This window comes from Ursus americanus, chromosome 7 (assembly GCF_024610735.1).
Source record: "Ursus americanus isolate L20-20 chromosome 7, mUrsAme1.1.p, whole genome shotgun sequence".
NCBI lineage: Eukaryota > Metazoa > Chordata > Mammalia > Carnivora > Ursidae > Ursus > Ursus americanus.
Genome location: NC_142133.1, coordinates 16,143,472 through 16,160,562, shown reverse-complemented (window position 1 = coordinate 16,160,562; position 17,091 = coordinate 16,143,472). Strand labels below are relative to the sequence as shown.

The 17,091-nt window shown below is 52.5% G+C and overlaps 1 long non-coding RNA gene across 1 annotated transcript in view; it reads left to right on the top strand.

Annotated features, from left to right (window-relative positions):
- The first annotated feature begins 776 nt into the window (after positions 1–776).
- The window catches only part of LOC123785906 (uncharacterized), a 35,145-nt gene continuing 18,830 nt past the window's right edge, over positions 777–17,091 (top strand). Inside the window, exons 1-3 of the long non-coding RNA XR_006777816.2 lie at positions 777–3,979; positions 10,559–10,682; positions 14,969–15,056. This is a non-coding gene — a long non-coding RNA (uncharacterized LOC123785906). The remainder of the gene's footprint in view (positions 3,980–10,558; positions 10,683–14,968; positions 15,057–17,091) is intronic.

Sequence of the window (17,091 nt, the reverse complement as noted above, 5' to 3'; positions counted from 1 at the left end):
ACCTTTCTTTACACTGTCGTTCTGGTTATCATTTGAATAGCTGCATAATATAACATATTACCATTAATTTACTCCTCAGCTTCGGGTCATCACTCACTTAGGCCATTCTGGCTTGCTGTTTTAGAAGCAATGCTGCTGCAGCCTTTTGGGGTTAGAGCAATTCTCTTCCTCTGAATTATTTTCTTAGAGCAAATTCTCAACAGTTGGATTAAGGACTAGATGAGTATGAACATCTTTATGATCCTGATTTGCTTTGGTATTATTGACCTCCAAAGGAGCCAGACATATTCACTCATTATCCATCATTATATGCATTCATTGCTTTGTTTAGCCATCCATCCACCCATCCCTCCATCTATCCATCTGTCCGTCCATCCATCCATCCCTCCCTCCATCCATCCCTCCATCTATCTGTCTGTCCACTGGTCCAGCCATCCATCCATCCCTCCATCCATCCACCCACCCACCCACCATTTCCTCTATAAGCCTTAACTATATTGCACGAGTCCCAGAAAGAGTGTGTCCTGGTATACGTGTGTGGATGTGGGTATAGTGGGGGAACTCCCTGTTTCTACTCTTTTCTTAGACCAGCCCCTGTGGCTCTTTTTCCTGGCTCCCCCTGAGCAACATGTTCCCAGGCCCTGTCCCCCACTTGCTGCCCTCAACTGACTCCCTCGTTGATGCTGGCAGTCTTGGCTCCCCCAGCTTCCCTTTGCTTATTTTGGAAGGCCTGGCCATTGCTGCAGCAGCTAGAGTCATTTGGGTCCTTGGCTGGTTGAGGGTCTGTGCCAGAGACAGCTGGCCTGAGTTGGGGGAGGTCAGGTCTCTAGGGGAGAGAAAGGCCAGCAGTAGCTCTGGGATGTCCTCAAAGGCCAGTGTCCTCTTGTGGGAGACTTGACTGTGGGTGAGCATGGCCCCAGCCTCCCCTTGGAAGGTCACAGAATGCTTTGGAGATGCTGTGCTCCCTCCCACCAACAGCCCATGGCCCACCAACCCCAAGTTGTCAGTGTGCAAATGTGTGAGCATGTGTGCTTGCGTGTGTGTGCGTGTGTGCGTTTGGGGACATTAGAGGGGACTCGTTACTTCAAGAGAATCTTGACAATGAACTTTGTTTTAATTTTAGAAAACTTGTTTCTTTATTAAATGAGTAAAATATTGCTGCAGTAGAAAGTACAGATAAACATAAAAAATCATCCCTGATTCCATCATCTTGTAGTGTCCATGCTAACATAGGGTGTACACCCTTTGGAGGGGACTGGTGTGGCTAAAGCATGGGGGCTTGACCAGGGCAAGGATGGGATGAGGCTGGAAGGTCTGGGTCAGGCCCATGTTGTTCTGTGTCTTCAGGAGCCATGAGGAGGGAGGTCATGGGCCTTGTCCTCAAACCTAGGGTCAGAGCCCAACTCTGGCCACTTCCTGGCATGATCTTAGGCAAGTCACCCAACTTCTCTGAACTTTCACTTGCTCATTTATCAAATGGGAACAGTAGTACCTACTTTGTGGGATTAAAGGAGAATGATCCTGTCTCATGACTGGCACGTGGTAGAAGCTGTTGGATAGGTGTCAGGCCCTCTCCAGTGAGTTTGGATCTTCTCCTGTGAAGCTATATTTTAAGCAGGAAAGGGAAGAATTTCTTTCTTTTTTTAAAAAAAGATGTTATGTATTTTAGAGTGTGTGTGTCTGTGTGCGTGAGCAGAGGGAGGGGCAGAGGGAGAGGGAGAGAGAGAATCTAAAGCAGAGTCCCCGCTGAACGCAGAGGCCAACATGGGGCTTAATCTCATGACCCTGAGGTCATGACCTGAGCTGAAATCAAGAGTCAGACACCCAACTGACTGAGCTACCCAGGCACCCCAGGAAGAATTTATTTCTTATGATTGATTGCTGTGAGGCCATATTTTAAGCAGGGAAGGGAAAAATTGATTTCTTCTGACTGATTGACTGAAAACTATTTGTAGAGTCATGGAAGTGGTAAGGTGTGAGGGAATATCGCTCTTACAGACTGCTGGAGAGGGAGGAGTTTCATTGGTACATTTTCCTGGAGAGCAGCTGGGTGTTATGCAACAGAAAATGCCTACCCTTTAGTGCGGCAATGCTGTTGTAAATAACTTCCCTGGTGGAGATTATCAGTCAGGATGCATGTACAACAGTATTCATTCATAGTGTTGTTTTCAGTGTCAAAATGGCAGATAAGCCAATGTCCAACAGGCTTCTAATGCTGACGCATCCTTCGGATGGGAAAAACTACCAACGATGGATGAAGTTTAGATCTAGGTTTATTAGCATGAAAAAATGTTTGCAGTATATTGTTGAATGAAAATAACAGGTTACAAAAGAGTGGATCGTATTTGTAAAAATTAGGTACCCATATGTGTGTAGAAAATGTTGGGAGAGATTTCTAAGACCCTCATCCCTGGTTTAAGACACCATTGATTCCTGGGGCGCTGGGGTGGCTCAGTTGGTTAAGCGTCAGACTCTTGATTTTGGCTCAGGTCATGATCTCAGGGTCATGAGATCAAGCCCGGTGTTGGGCTCTAAGCTGGGCGTAGAATCTGCTTAAGCTTCTCTCTCCCTCTGACCCTCTGCACTCTCTCTCAAAAAAAAAAAAAAAAAAAAAAAGTAAAAACGGACACCATTGATTCCTTAAACGAAGTCCCCTGAGGCTAGCTTCAGGGCGTTAGTTACTGACAGCCAAAAGCCACAGGACCAATTCAGAAACAAGCTCATCAGCTTACAGGGTTCATGTTCTTCAGAATGCTCCTGGGATCAGGAAACAGATGCCTTCCTGCCTCGGTTTCCCCAGGGTAGGGCGGGGGGAAGCATCTGAAGGAGACCGGCCGCTCCCAACCCTGTAGGCCAAGGAGAACTCAGGCTTTCTGAGGGCAGAAGGCACCACGGTTAAACCCCACTCTTTTCACTCACTCGTGGGAACTGAGAGAGTCAAGGTCAACTCTGACCTTGGGACATCGGCCCCAGAGTATTTGTGGAGCTCCTATTATGTGCAATGCAAGTGAGCGGGGTGTACAGAGATAAGTGAGCCACAGTTCTTGCCCTTAAGGAGTGCAGTTGGGGTAGGGAGGACAAAACAACTGGTAGGAAGAGAAGGGGTGTCCCTGAGAAGGAAGGGGGTGCCCTGCTTGGGGGACTTGGGAAAGGCCTCGCTGAGGAGGTGATTCTGAGCTGCGCTTGTAGGGTGAAGACACGGTGTGGGTAGGCACCAGGCATTGGACTGGGGAAGCAGCACGTGTGGGGCAGAGGCACTGAAAGCCTGTGGGTCTCAGAAAGCCTCCCCCTCTTGGCTCCTCTGGCCTCTGCTTCCTACTCTCCAGCAGCCGCTTTCTCTGCTTTCCAGCCTCCAGGCCCCAGCTAGGCTTCTGCGAAGGGAGACCGTGGGACCGAAGCTGGGATCTTAGTCTCCATGCTCATTTCCCGAGTCCTGTGCCCACTCCCAGCTTTGTGAATTGCATCGGGGGGCAGGAGCAGGGGACAACTGTATGGACAAGGTTGACACGCACTGGGCAGAGGGCAGTTCCCAGAAAGAGGGTGGGTGCAGTGCTGAGAGCTCCCTGTACTACTAAAAGGTGGTTCCAGAGGCTGATGCCTGAAGAGCCCAGGGCCCTGCTAGCTTTAAGACACGAGCTTGTGATCGAAGGGCATTCTTACCCCAAATGTGTTGGGAAATCGCAGTTTTCCAGGTACGTGCTGCTGTACATGCACTCATGGGGGTCGAGCCTACGTCCACACAGGCACGCACACACGGAACCTCACAGACCCAGAGCGAGAGGAGAAAAGTCAACTTCTGCAGTCTGACTGCTTCCTCCCAGGATCGTCAGCACAAACAATGCGCGGTGACTCATCGCCTGTGACTCACAGCGCTGCGGGGCCTAAGGTCCTGCCGGCAAAGGGCAAACGGCTCATTATTTGTCCTTTATGTTCTCTGAGTTGGAGGATCCCCCCAGCCTGGCCTGAACCTCCATCCCAGGTGAGCCTGGCGGGAAGCAGCTCATTAATTTAGGAAGTAGAAGAGCACCCTAGGGACACTCTCCTGACCTGTGCTGTGGGGGTGGCGGCAGGGGTGTTACTTTATGAAAGGATTTACAGAAGATGTATTTCAACACAGCATTCCCCACTAGGCATTCAGAACAGGGTATGATTTCCCAAAAACCCAATTTCCTGGCATCCTTTCAGGAATCTGCTGGTTGTGCAAAGTGAAGTTGGTGTGTTGGGGGTAGGGTGGGGTGGGGAGGAGTATCTTGGTGGGGGAGGGTAGAGCCACAGAAATTTCCAGCTGAAAGAAAGGGCCAGAGAGGGTCCTGAACTGTTGGGGCCACATCCTACCGCCATCTTGGGCACGGTAGCATTGCTGGCCTCTGCCAGCTCCCCTTCCCCTCTGCCCTACCTCACCTTCCTCCTCACCTGGCCCCCGGCTCACAGCTGTGGAGACTTGGGGAGAAGCTGCCCTCGTCCTTGCTGGCAGCCTGAGTCTCTTCAGCTGTGCCTCAGAGCCGGGCTCCAGGGGGTCAGATTCCTTCCCTGCCATCAGGGTCTCTCCTACGTTCACTGTGGGCCTGTGATGTTCAAGGGTGATGGGGACATGCCACAGGCTGGCTGTTTAGCCAGGAGCCAAGAGTCCCACGTAGAGTGCCTCGGGAAGGAGGGCTTTACGTTCTTATCCTGGGGTGGAGGTGCAGGGAAAGGCTGCCATTCGGGGGGCATGCTTCCATTTAGAAAAGATGTTGCTGTATTCTAGACCAGGCTCGCCCAGTTCTGGACAGCCAGATACCCAAGTGTGAGGCCAGTCGTCACCCGTGGTTCTGGGAGAAGGTGTGGCTGGGTATTTTGATCCATCTGGGCCGGGGTCCAGCCCTGTGGGCACATGGAGCTGAGCTGTGTCACCTTCTCCCGTGGCCAGAGAGATAAGGAGCTTGGCAGTTGCTTGATGAAGTGGTGGTGGCTGTGGTCGGCAGGGCAGCAGTGGCTAACTGTGCATCCTAAGCCTGTGGCCCTTTTAGGAGACTGAAGATCTGCTCTTGAGCCCTTCCCTCTGAGGGTTTAAGTTACTGAAACAAATCAGGTATACCAGATAGTCCTGGGACTGCGGCCAGCAGCGTGGAAGCACTAAGGTATCTCTGACATCGACGTCATTGTAAGATAAAAGGAGACAGAAGTAATGTGCTTGCCCACTTGACCAAGAGGGACGAGCGTGCTCTGGCCTGATGTCTATATAATGAAAGGATTTCGGAACCAGGAGTTCAAGTCCAGCCTGGCATGAACCCCATGGCCTACAGTGACTCTGGAGAAGGTCCCCTATGTTCCTTGAGGACCCACAGCCCAGCCAGTAGCTTTGGTGAGCACAGCCACCAGCAGATTTAAGGATCAAAAGTTTTTATAATCTGAATGAAAACTATAAGAAACCATGCACTTACTCTGTATCTCGAGTTGGTCAAGTGGTTGTTCAGCCAATGTACCAGTGAAGATGGGCTAGATTATGCTACAGTAGCGAACAGCTCTAAAACTCTCAGTGGTTTAAAACAACAAGTAAACAACACAGTTTATTTTTTGCTCACAATAATGTCATCACGGGTTTGTAAGGGCTCGGTCTGCTGTCGGTCAGGGACTGGGGCAGCCATAATTGGGCACTTTGACAGTTGTCATGGACAAACACATACCACCTCTAAAAGTGTCTTGCTGGAAGTGACACCTGTCATTTCCACTCACACGGCACGTCACACAACTCCACCCGGATTCAGGTGGCTGGGGAGGTGCACCCTTTCCAAGTGTCCGGAAGGAGAGAGAGCCAGAGCATTCGAGAACAGCCCCAGTGACTTCCACACACAACCAGAGGGCATGGCTTGCAGCAGGTTTCTGGTACAGATTCTATTTGCCCCGGAATTCTGAGGGGGGCGGAGCACCATGGCAGGAATCAGGGCAGTCTTCCTGGAGGAGTTGAGATCCGAGGTTAGCTTTGAAGGACAGCCTATCTTTCAGACCTACTGATCTAGACATGAGGAGGAGGAGATCAGAGGGAGCAGCCTGAAAGAGGAGATTTGGAAGGAGACCCCATCTGCTGGCCGTATGGGTCTTGTACTCATATCTCCTTCTGACCCTGGTGTCTCCAAGCTTTAGGACTCATGGGGAAGAGGAACAAAAGAAGAGGCTGGGCTGGGGTCAAGGAGAGATGAAAAGTCTGGTGGTTGCTGACCAGATGAGGAGAGGAGACAGGGCAGAGGCCCCTCTCGTCTTGTGCTTCGCTGCAGGCCGGGCACCCGGCACCGTGTGAGCCTGCTACAGCCATGCGCATCTCTGGGCACGAGGAGGTGCCTGTTCAGAGAGGGGATCTGGCCCGATTTGTGGCTATGCTATCTGTCCCTCCGTGACTCCTCCAGGCTATGGGCCCCAGTCACCCCTAGAACCAAATAAAGGACCTTATTTGAGAGAAAGAGACAGAGGGGGAACTGAGTCCTAGGCGGCTCCACCCGTCAGTCAGCCAGAAGAAGCAGTGGCTGAGGGGCAGTCGTATAATTCTGTGGGGAGCAGCATGAAGCATCTGGAGAAGGGAAGACAGGGCCTTGCTGGGAGCTGTTCCAGTCTGGAGGAGGTGTGGCCCTTACCTCTGAGACAGCCACAGGCAATGCCTTCGGGGCATCTCTTGTCTGAAATGGGGGACGTTCCATCCTGTTTCCCATCGTTCATAGCAGTTAATTAACGTTGGCAACAGGAAACCTAGGTGGGCAGAGAAGTCTGGGACTTCATTTGACTCCCAAGCGGGGCACTCACAAGAAAAGCCTTCAGCCTGGCCTATCTCTAACTGCCAGGTTGTTGCAAGGAATAGATGAGCTCTTTGATGAAAAAGTGCTAAATCATATGAACAACATTAATTATAGATAATTTAAAAACCAGGGCCTACTACAGCTTCTTTGCTTGATGTCAAGACCCCAGGAGTAGTCTAAAGACTGGACATCTCCTTCCCCTAGGCATGGTCACCCAGGGCCAATACTCTGGGAGCAGGTATTCTCCTGCAGGGCCAGCTTCCGAGGAGTGAGGAATAAAGGAAAGGTAGCCGACCCCTGTGCCGAGGAAGGGTGGGCAGGGTGGGGATGGACAGGGGCCCTGGGAACTGGGAAAGAGGAATAGGGCACAGCACCTCCTGGAGCGAAGCTGATGGAAGGGGCTCAGTACTGTGTCCTGGGGTGGGAAGCAAGAGAACAAAGTTAGGATATTGGTGGTAGAAATCCTATATGGCAGGAGACTGAACTTGCAGCGAACAGAGACAGCAGAGGGGAAATAATGGAGAACATGGTGGCCGGAGCAGAAGGCTGGTCTCCTCAGCCTCAGACCAGGGGTGCCCCCGCCCCTCTGCCCTGAGGGGCTGCGTGTGTGATGGTGGCGAAGGTAGGGTTGGGGCAAGAGAGGGGTTGGCTTGGGGAACAGAGACCAGGCTCCAGGGATTGGGCAGCAGACCAGACACAAGGGCCAGGCGTTGGCAACCCCACCCCTGCCCCTGAAACTGTACGTTTACAGCAAAGAACTATTTGACTCTTCCTCAGAGTGGTGCCTATGCCCGCAAAACTGTCGCCTACCTTATCTCGTCCAGTCACTGTTAGACGCACCCTGGGCCGTGAGTAGGGGAGGCTGGCTTTGCCTCTGCAGGGAAGGGGGATGGTCTTCACCCCCTGCACAGACCCCCTAGTGGGCCCAAGGGCGGGACTGCCTGCCCAGGCTTCATAAAGAAGCCCTAATGCACCCAATGATAATGATAGCTACTCACTGTCATCTAGTGCTGGCCTCTGCTCTGGGGACTCTGCAGCTGGAAGGCCTCACCACAGTCCTGCCGTTACCACCCCCAGTCCCTGGATGGGAAGACAGGCACGGACAGGTGGTGGTACTTGGGCAGGAGGGGGCAGCTGGATTCCCAGCCTGACTGTCCAGCTCTCTCGGGCCTGTGCTCCAGCCCCAGTAGGAACTGGTCTCCTGGAGCTTTTCCCTTGTAGCTGACAAGTCCTTAACTCCCAGCAGGGGCAGGTGCTGTGAGGGCTCCTGGCACAGGAGGGGAGAGGCCAGCCGGGTAGAGGGGTCGCGGGGATCCAAGGGGTGGACAGGGCATGGGTCCAAGGGTGGGGGTCGGGGTGTGAGAGGGAGGGAGGAGCTGGGAGTGGGGGGCCAGGTGACACTGACAGCAAATGCAGGCCCCATTTGGCATATAAGCACATAAAAGTAAGCCTCAGTGGACAGAGGCCATGTCCTGGAGACAGCCCTGCTTTGGATTTTTGTGTTTTGAATAAGTTACTGAAACACTCTGAGCCAGGCCAGGGGAGGGTGGGTTCTGGGCTGCTCCTGACAGACTCCTAGTTGGGCCCTTGTGGCCCACGATGTCAGAGACAATCTGAACACGGTGTAAGTTCCAAAGAAGAAAGAAATTCACCTACCATACTGGAATGGGGGACGCTCAGAGAGGAAGGGCAGGAGCCCCTCAAACTCAGGGAGGTGCTGCCTTCAGAGAGGCCTCAGGGGGTCTTCTGGAATGCTATTCTAGGCACACAACAAGCTTGGCTCAAGAGGCCAGGGAGGGGGGCCAGGATACCACTTCTGGTGGTTTCCACTCCTGCTGCCTCTCTCTCCTGGATGGCTGTTGATTCCACACCTTCCTCTCCATTCCTACCATCATACTGTTGTCCAGGCCTCCTTGCTTCTTACTTGGGTCATTGCAATACCTCCCAGTAGCTCTCCCTGCCCCCAGTCTCTCCCCGTCGATGCCTTCCCCTGATCTGTCCTCCACGCTGCAGGGTTTTTTTCTGAGAAGCAAATGATCTTATCACATTCTCCTGCCTAACACCCGTCAGTAGCTCCCTACAGCTCTTGGGATCAAGCACGAGCTCCTTAGGCTGCCCCCTAGGCCTTCATGCTTTGCCCTCACTTAGCCTCAGCCTCATGCCTGGTGTCCCTCTTCACTTTATATTCATTCCATTTCAAACCCTGCAGGTTTCCCTGTACCATACCTCTGTACCGTTGCCTATTCTGTCCCCTCTGCCTGAACGTTTTTTGTTTTTTTTGTGTGTGTGTCTTTCGGTTTGCCTCTTCAACTCCTCTTCATCCTTCAAAACCCAGTGTAGAGCCATCCCCTCTGTGAAACTCTCCTTGACCTCCTTGACCCAGGAAAATGTTTTCTTCCCTGACCTGCTCTCTTAGCCTTATCTCAGTGAGGTTTTGTTGTCTGTCTCCCCTACTAGACTAAGAATTCCTGGAGGGAAGTTCCTTGAGCTCGGTCATGCTCAGCACAGAGCCAAGCACATGGCATGGCCCAGAAGATGTTTACTGAGTTGAATTTAATTCAGAGACAGAAGGAGATTTAGCTCCCATTAGGAAGACACTGGCCTTTCCTCAGGAAGGTCTGACTTGCTGAGGGAAAAAGGCTGCCCTTTCTTACCATGGGAGCTCGTAGGACATCCAAATACGAACCAGTGTAGGAGTACACATCAAGTATTAATGTGGCGCCAACTGGTTCCCAAGTGGAATTCTAGAAACTTGAAGTTGAAAGGGGCCCTGAGATCCAGTATTCTTGTTTACATGCAAGGAAACTGAGGTCCCAAGAAGTACACCCTCCCCCCCCCCCCACACATCCAGGTAGTGAGTGACTCAGGTGGGTCAAGAAGACAGGTCCCTGCAATCCCAGTTTGGGGACTGTGCCACTTGAAAAGCAAGCCAACCCCTCTGAGTTGGCACCCCGGACTCGGCCTCTGTCCCTCACCTCCACAAGGAGAACATGGCCTCTGCCCCCACAGGGGAGTCAGGGTGGGCGTCCTGCGGCACCATGCCACCGTGCCAGCGGCAGATCTTCACAGAGGCGAGGCCCCCCTCATGCTCTGCACAGGGAAGGTGCCAGCACCGAGGCCATGCAGCTCAGAATAAGGAAGTTTCTCGGAGGCAAGGAGCCAGTTTTTATAACAGGAACTGCGGTTTCCTGAGAACACTGTGTTCCCTGAGAACTCCCCTCCTCTCTCCAGAGCCCTGTCCACCCCCACGCCCCTCCACGCAGGCCCCATTACTGCAGGGCTAGCCTCTGCTTCCAGTTCTGTGTCCCCAGCCACAACCTCCTTCCTGGGACCCATTCCCACTGGCCCACTGGACCTTGACCTTGGCTGTCACATCCTCATCCCAAAGACCAAAGGTCTAAAGTCATGCTCTGGTCTTCTGGGTGACACCTAGGAGGTTTGTCAGAGCGGCCTTGTTGCCGTGAGAGCTGGTGTTCTAGGACAGGAAAGGGTCTGATCTAAGTCCAGGTGCATGTTAGCTCCACAGGGCACAAGACACACTCTCCCCCTCCACCTCTCCACTACAGCAGCTCCCCCCTCCCCTGCCCCATCCTCTGTCCTCCAGCCTCCAGTTCTCTTGGCCTTGTCTCCCTACTGAGTTAAGTGCTGTTGGGGTTGGGGGCCACGTGTCGGGACATGCTTGGGCTTTTTAGCTGCAAACTCCCAAGGGCCAAAGATACAACCTTTTTATCTCAGAGAATGAAGGACACAGCCGACCCTCCCTTTTCTCTTTCTTTTTTTTCTTTTTGCAGTATAGCTACCAAGACCCACTCTAGATGACATGGCGAGTTGGAGATGGCCATAAGATGGGTGTTAGATCAGATGACCCGGAAGTACCCAAATCGTTCCCAACCTTCCAGCCCCTCACAGAAAAAGGTAAAGGGAAGTAATAGCATACTGTGTTGCTGGCTGGAGCTTTGACCCCAGACTTAGGCAGCAACACCAAATGACCTTTTCCTTAGGTAGTTAGGCCCCAGAGCCTTGCACCCAAGAGCCCTTTCCCCCTAAGGCCACACCCGCATCTCAGGTGAGCAGAGGCCAGCACAGAAGCAGTGGGGACCCCAGGGGGTGGGCCTTCCTGGAACAGGTGCGGGCTCACCTTGTCCAAATGGAGCAGGTGGGGCTGAGGGAAGAAGGGGGTGGGAGAAAGAGCTGTCTAGGGCTACTTGCGACAAGCCAGGTGAGGGCACATACAGAGAAACATCTGTTTGAAGGGGGAGCTATCCATGGGCCTTTCCTCTTTGGGCTGAGCCCCCAGCTCAGCACTGCTCTGACTTGGCCTGCAAGGGGCCAGGCATTAGGGCACTAGGTCTTTTATTTATTTATTTATTTACAATTTTATTTATTCATTTGACAGAGAGAGAGAGAACACAAGCAGATAGAGGGAGAAGCAGGCAGAGGGATAAGCAGGCTCCCCACTTAGCTAGGAGCCTAATGCGGGACTCGATCCCAGGACCCTGGGATCAAAACCCAAGCCAAAGGCAGACACTCAACCAACTGAACTACCCAGGCGCCCGGCACTAGGTCTTTTAAAGAGACAGAGTGATGTCAACCCACTAACACAGTGGCCCAAAGGACATCCTTGAATTGGCCCAGGAGGGCTGTGGGAATGGACAGAGAGAACTGTTTCCCTCCCCAGGGCCAACGGCCACACCCATACCTCCCCCCAGCCCTAACATGCCCGTCTGACTTCTTCATTCCTTCTTTCCTTCCTTCCTTCCCTCCCTCCCTTCCTTTTGCTTGTTTTATTATTGTTTTTTTGTCTGGCAGACTGCTTCCATGAAGGCCCTGGAGGCCATTTTCTTTTTACCAAGTTGTCTAGGCTCATTATGGAGACTCAGGTGACAGATGGGGAAGGTCTAGAGGGTTCTGCATTGCCTGCCTTCTTAGAGGAGGTCCAGGATGCCTGGTGACCTCTGGAACTGTGGCATTGTATCCTAAGTGAATGATGTTCTTTTCCCACATCTCAGATTTCTCCAGTTTCTCCAAATTCACCCCCCCCAAATATATATGTATATTACTCAGATAAAATGGAGTTGCAAGGCAGTTGGTGTCGTGGAAAAGTGGCAGCTCTGGGCTGTAATCTCTGTTTTCTCACTTCCTGGCTATGGAGAGCTTGGACAAGTTCCTAGCAACTTGGGCCTGGGTTTGCTCATTTGCAAGACAGGGGCGTTGTCCTCCGGTGGCTGTGAGAATCACTGTGATGCCCTGTGGGGACAACCTGGGTTCTGCCCCCGCAGCAGATGTAACAGTTACTCTAGATTAGAAAAGAAATGCAAATAATAGTGATAATAAAGACTGACAGGTAGAGAACACTTAACTATATGTCAGACACTCAACCAAGGATTTAAATCTAATCCTATTCAATCCCAGAATAGCTCTGTAGGGTGGGGGCTAGTGAGCCCCATTTTACAGAAGGAACCCAGGACACAGAGAGGCAAGTAACTTGTTCAAGAAGTAGAGTCAGGATTCAAACCCAGACACCCTGACTCCAGAGTGGTTATTTTACGAAGGGGCAGCAAAAAGGGGCAGAAGTGAAGCTGGGTACGTTATCAGTCATGGCCCAGAGGTTTGTCTGTTGTTAAAGATGGGAACCCTGTGAAGCATTTGGTAAAGATCTCATTGGGGAGGTAGTCCCCCCACTCCTTGGCTGCAGACAGGGCTTCCTGAGCCATCCCACGTGGATGCTGGGTAGAGAGAGTAGCCTCCCCTATCTTTCAGAGTCCCTGTTGAAAGAGCTCATTCAGCTTCTCACCCAGCTCTGATGCGTCCCAGGCAGCCCAGACCCAGCCAGTTGTGGGCGGGTGTGGGGGTGGGGGGCACTCGGGGAGTGGTGGGCAGGGCCTCGTATCTCGGAATGTGCGGATTTGAGAGAGGAGCTGGGATGGCAGCACTGCTGACTTGCAAAAGATATCTGTTGGCATTCGGACAGAGTGAAGGAAAGCTTGTGATTGTAGCCGTAAATCAAACGTGGACAGAGGAAAAACCGTCAGACTTTTTGTAGTTATTTTGTACAGAAGAGGTGGAAAAACACAGCTGTGGTGTGAGAGCTGGGCTGGCTGGATGTTGGCAGAGGTGGGACTTGCAGAGTGGGGTGTGGGGGGTCCCCGGACCCAGAAAGCTATTGCAATGGCCCTCACTTTCAGGATCGCCCCTTCCCAGAGAAGTAGGGCCCTTCCTCATGGGCGCTGTTCTGGCGGATACCTGAAAAGGCCCGGTGTACCTTTAGCGCTCTTGCTTGCCTCTTTGTGGGTTTCGAGTTCAGGCTCTGCCACTTAGAGCCCTGTGCCCTTTGGCAAGCCCCTTAAAAGTAAAGGACTGTATGCAGCTGGTGCCTGCCATATGCCAGCTCCTGGGGTTGGCCTCCTCACTGGAATGTAGCTTCTTCCTCACTAAGACACCTGATTTAATTCAAGCATCTGCTCCCTGCTCCCCCTCCTCCCTCCCCCCTTCCCCCCCCCCACCCTCCTGCTTCAGCCCAGGTTGGGCCCATCCTTAGCTTCAGAAGGTGGGTCCTGATTGGCTCCAGCCAATCGTGGTGGTCCCATTCCTTTGGCTTGTGATGGGTTTAGGCATGGATATGTAACCCAATCCTGGCTAAGGAGATGTAAGAGGAAGTCTGTTGGGCATGCTCCAGGGGAAGGTTTCTCACCTCGTACTCCTAGGAGGAGATGATCTCTTACTCTTCCGGATATTGTGCCCACAGCCACTGGGAGCGTCTAGCTCCCAGAGGCTGGCAACAGTGACGAGGATAGCCGAGCAGAGAGGTGGAAGGAACCTGGGGCCTCAAGCTGCTATGTTAACCATTGCTGGGGCCAGCCTACCTTGTGGTTTCCTGTTGTTGTCTAAGCCATTTTGAGTTGCGTTTTCTGTTAATAGCAATTAAGTGTCCCTACCACTTCTTGCTTCACCGAAAAATGGGTAGGTTCTAGAATTATGTTCTTTTCCCCAAGTTAAAGTGTCCAGAGGTGGGTTGCTTGGTCCCAGTGGTGTCATTCTCTTTTAGCTTTTCAGATAACCAGTCACCACCTCAGATGCAAACACATCCCTAAGGTGGGTTCAAATAACAACCACTTTGACCCTCCAACATTCAGGCCATTTTTCTGGATAGCTCTCATTAGGGCAGGTGTGTTCTCTCAGGCAGATGTAAAATGATCTTAGAACGTACCTGTCCAACAAATGTCCCTCACTGTGGGCACCTTGCATCAGTATATGCTCTTGATTGGAATGAGATATTTTACACACAATGTGGTGAATTATTAAGCACCGACTGTCTAGTTTTGCCTCCGAATGTCTGTACTCCCTGAATGTATGCAGGTTGGGGACTAGAAACTCCATGATGCCTGCTGGAGATCTCTGGCTTTCTAATAAGGGATCCTGGTGGATCTAGTCCATCTGGGAGTCTCTCACCTCAGTTCTTAGCCTGGGGGAGGAGCTTATTAATGTGGGACTGTCCATTCTCTCCATCAAGAGAGAAAGATTAAAGGCCTACATTCCCCCTCTTCCCCACACCTCCAAGCCAGACAGCTAGGACCATTGAGATGCTTGTCCCTTTCAAAGATGCTAGGGGGCCAGGCAGTGGTCAGGGAGGGGTCCATTTCTGCTAGAGAAGACTCCCGGCCTGCGTCCCATATTTGCCTAACGCACCCTACCCAAGTAGGCCTCTGCTTAATATCCCGGGAGTCAAGTGCTCAAGTCAAACAAGCCCAGGGAGGACTAGGGAGATTGGACATGGACTGTTCCCGCTCTTACTCACAGTTCATCCCTGCTGTGGGGCTCTGTAAGGCCCAGGTTGAATCCGTGAGTGGATCCTTGGGGGAGGGCAGGGTGGCAGGAGTCCTGAGCCCAGCTGAGTCCAGGGACAACCTCATCAGCCTGGGGACAGAGGTAGACCTCAGCCAAGAGAAGGCAGGGAGCTCCTTCGGACTTCATGTGCTCTGTCCTATTGTCCCGGGGCTTCTCCTTGCTCGTGGAAATGGAGCTTGTTCTCTTGGAGGCAGTGAGTGCCTTCCCTGCTACCTTCAGTTAGGAGGAAACTGAGACCAGTGACTCCTAACACAGCCTTAGAGTCTCCCTGGGTTCAAATCCCGGCTGTGCCATTACTGCTTGTATGACCGTGTGCTAGTTTCGTGACCACTGTGTCCTGCTGTCCTCATCCACAGAGTGGGGAGAAGCACAGCATCCCTCTCGGAGAGGTCAGGCCTGTTACGAGAGAACTGGCACGTGGAGAGCATTCAGATCAAGCACATGGTAGGTGTCTAAAAGACAAGAGCTGCTCTCATGACCTCAGTCATCCGGTAAGTGAAGCGTCCAGCTGGGTTCTCTCCCAGAGTTCTTAGTTATCTAATTGTAATCCCCCCGTTTGTCAGACGTGCTTGTACGCCACGGTTCTGAACATAGTCCCGATTCTCATTCAGCCCACATGTTGGCCCTGTGAGCGAGGTGGGTCCTGTCTTATTGGTTCCATTTGATCAATGACCAGAAGGTAAGGGAGCTCTGGGATCAGCTGAGCATGTGTCCGCATGTGTAAGGGGGACAGGTAGGTTTTCAGAGCCCCTCCATCTAGGCCACTGGAGGTCTCCATGAAGAGTCATGAGGAGGACAATCAGCCCTCCTAATCTAGAAAACCAAGGGTTAGAGGACCTGCAGCTGAGTCAGAGAAGGGCCAGCAGGGAGGGCCGGCTGGGAGGCGATCCTGGCACACTGGCTTGAGGGCTCTGGTCATGGAAGGGGGAAGGGCTGAGGTGGGCGGCTGGTGGTCTGGAGGCCACCCATGGTGCTCACGGACCTCAGGTAGAACCCTGGGCAAAGCCATGAATGACGGCTCCCCAGGACTTTGTGGCAGAAGTGGGGGGTTGAGGGGCATTCAGGGCAGCTCCCCTAAATGTTTTCGCTCCTCTCTGAGCTGTGTTTGAGTGTGTCCCCTGTTGAGATGGAGTCCAGGGCTGAGGGAATGACCTGTCATACTCAAGTAGGGGGCTGATGTGCACAAGAGACCTGGACACTTCTCTTCTGGTGGCATTTAAAATATTTCAAGGAGAGGTGCCTGGGTGGCTCAGTCGGTTTAAGTGTCCAGTTCTTGATCTCAGCTCAGGTCTTGATCTCAGGGTTGTGAGTTCAAGCCCCATGTTGGGCTCCACACTGAACGTAGAACCTACGTAACATAAGAAATATTTCCAGGGGGCTGCCTGCCTTCATCCACCACACTTCTGCCCCTGTGGCATCCCTCCCGTTCCCCTACAGCTATTCCCCAAGCTAGATTAAGCTGTTTCTTCTGAGAAGTCTTCCTCTAGACTGTCTCCTTTTACTCTGAAAACAACCTGACCAGATCAAAAAGTTTAAAAGAAAAAGCAGCCATATGACTGCCAAACATTATTATTTTTCCTGTTTTTTTTCCAAACTTGGCCCAAGTGCTGGCCTGTTTTCACCCCACCATCCTGTGTCCTAGTTGTAAACCTGGCATCAGAATCCTCAGTTGCCCATTCTTATGATACGTTAAATCGGCTCAACGCTCCTTCCAGGTATGTGGGTTCCCTCTGTCTGTCTGCCCCTCTAGGTCTGTTCTCCACCTTCCCCAGCCTGCTCTGGCCCTGGTGGGGGGGCGCCCCTGGTGTCTCTCTGTGTATTTAAATTTCAGTTCCCTCTAAATCACCTCTGTAAAGGCCCTGTCCCCCAACATAGTCACATTCGGAGGTACTGGGCGTTCGGGCTCAAACATGGTTTGGGGGACCCACAATTCAGCCCACAATGTCATTCCCCCTGCTCCCTCCCTGTGGGGTTACTGGGGCCTGACTGCACCCTCCACAGAAGGTCACAGCTCTTGTCCGTCTTGTCAGACAGCCCCCAGCTGCTTCTCTCCATTCCCCCTCAGGCCTAGTCGAGTTAATAGTGTGGGGCTGTTACCAGCCCTTGGGGTGTCCACAGGCACACACTCTGCCTGCAAGTTTGGAAATGGTCCTTTTATTCCACTCTCTCCCGTTAGCCTCGTTGAGCATGCCATCTGTCTCCTGCTGGGCCCCTGCTGGTTATACCGGCGATGGTGGCAGACCCAACAGGGATCCCAGCAGCTTTGAGGATTTCTGGGGGTGCCACCCAGCTTCGGCTCGCTTGCTTACCGTCTTCCCTTGGCGTTGGGATATGCTGCCGTGGTCACGTATTAGAGACAAGAGGGGAGGGGGGGAGATGACCTCATGTGGCAATAGAGCAAATGCCTTACAGAGAATGTTACACACCCCCCAAGACTCCCTGCCCTGAGGAATCCTCGCGGCCCTTCCTTCACACAGAT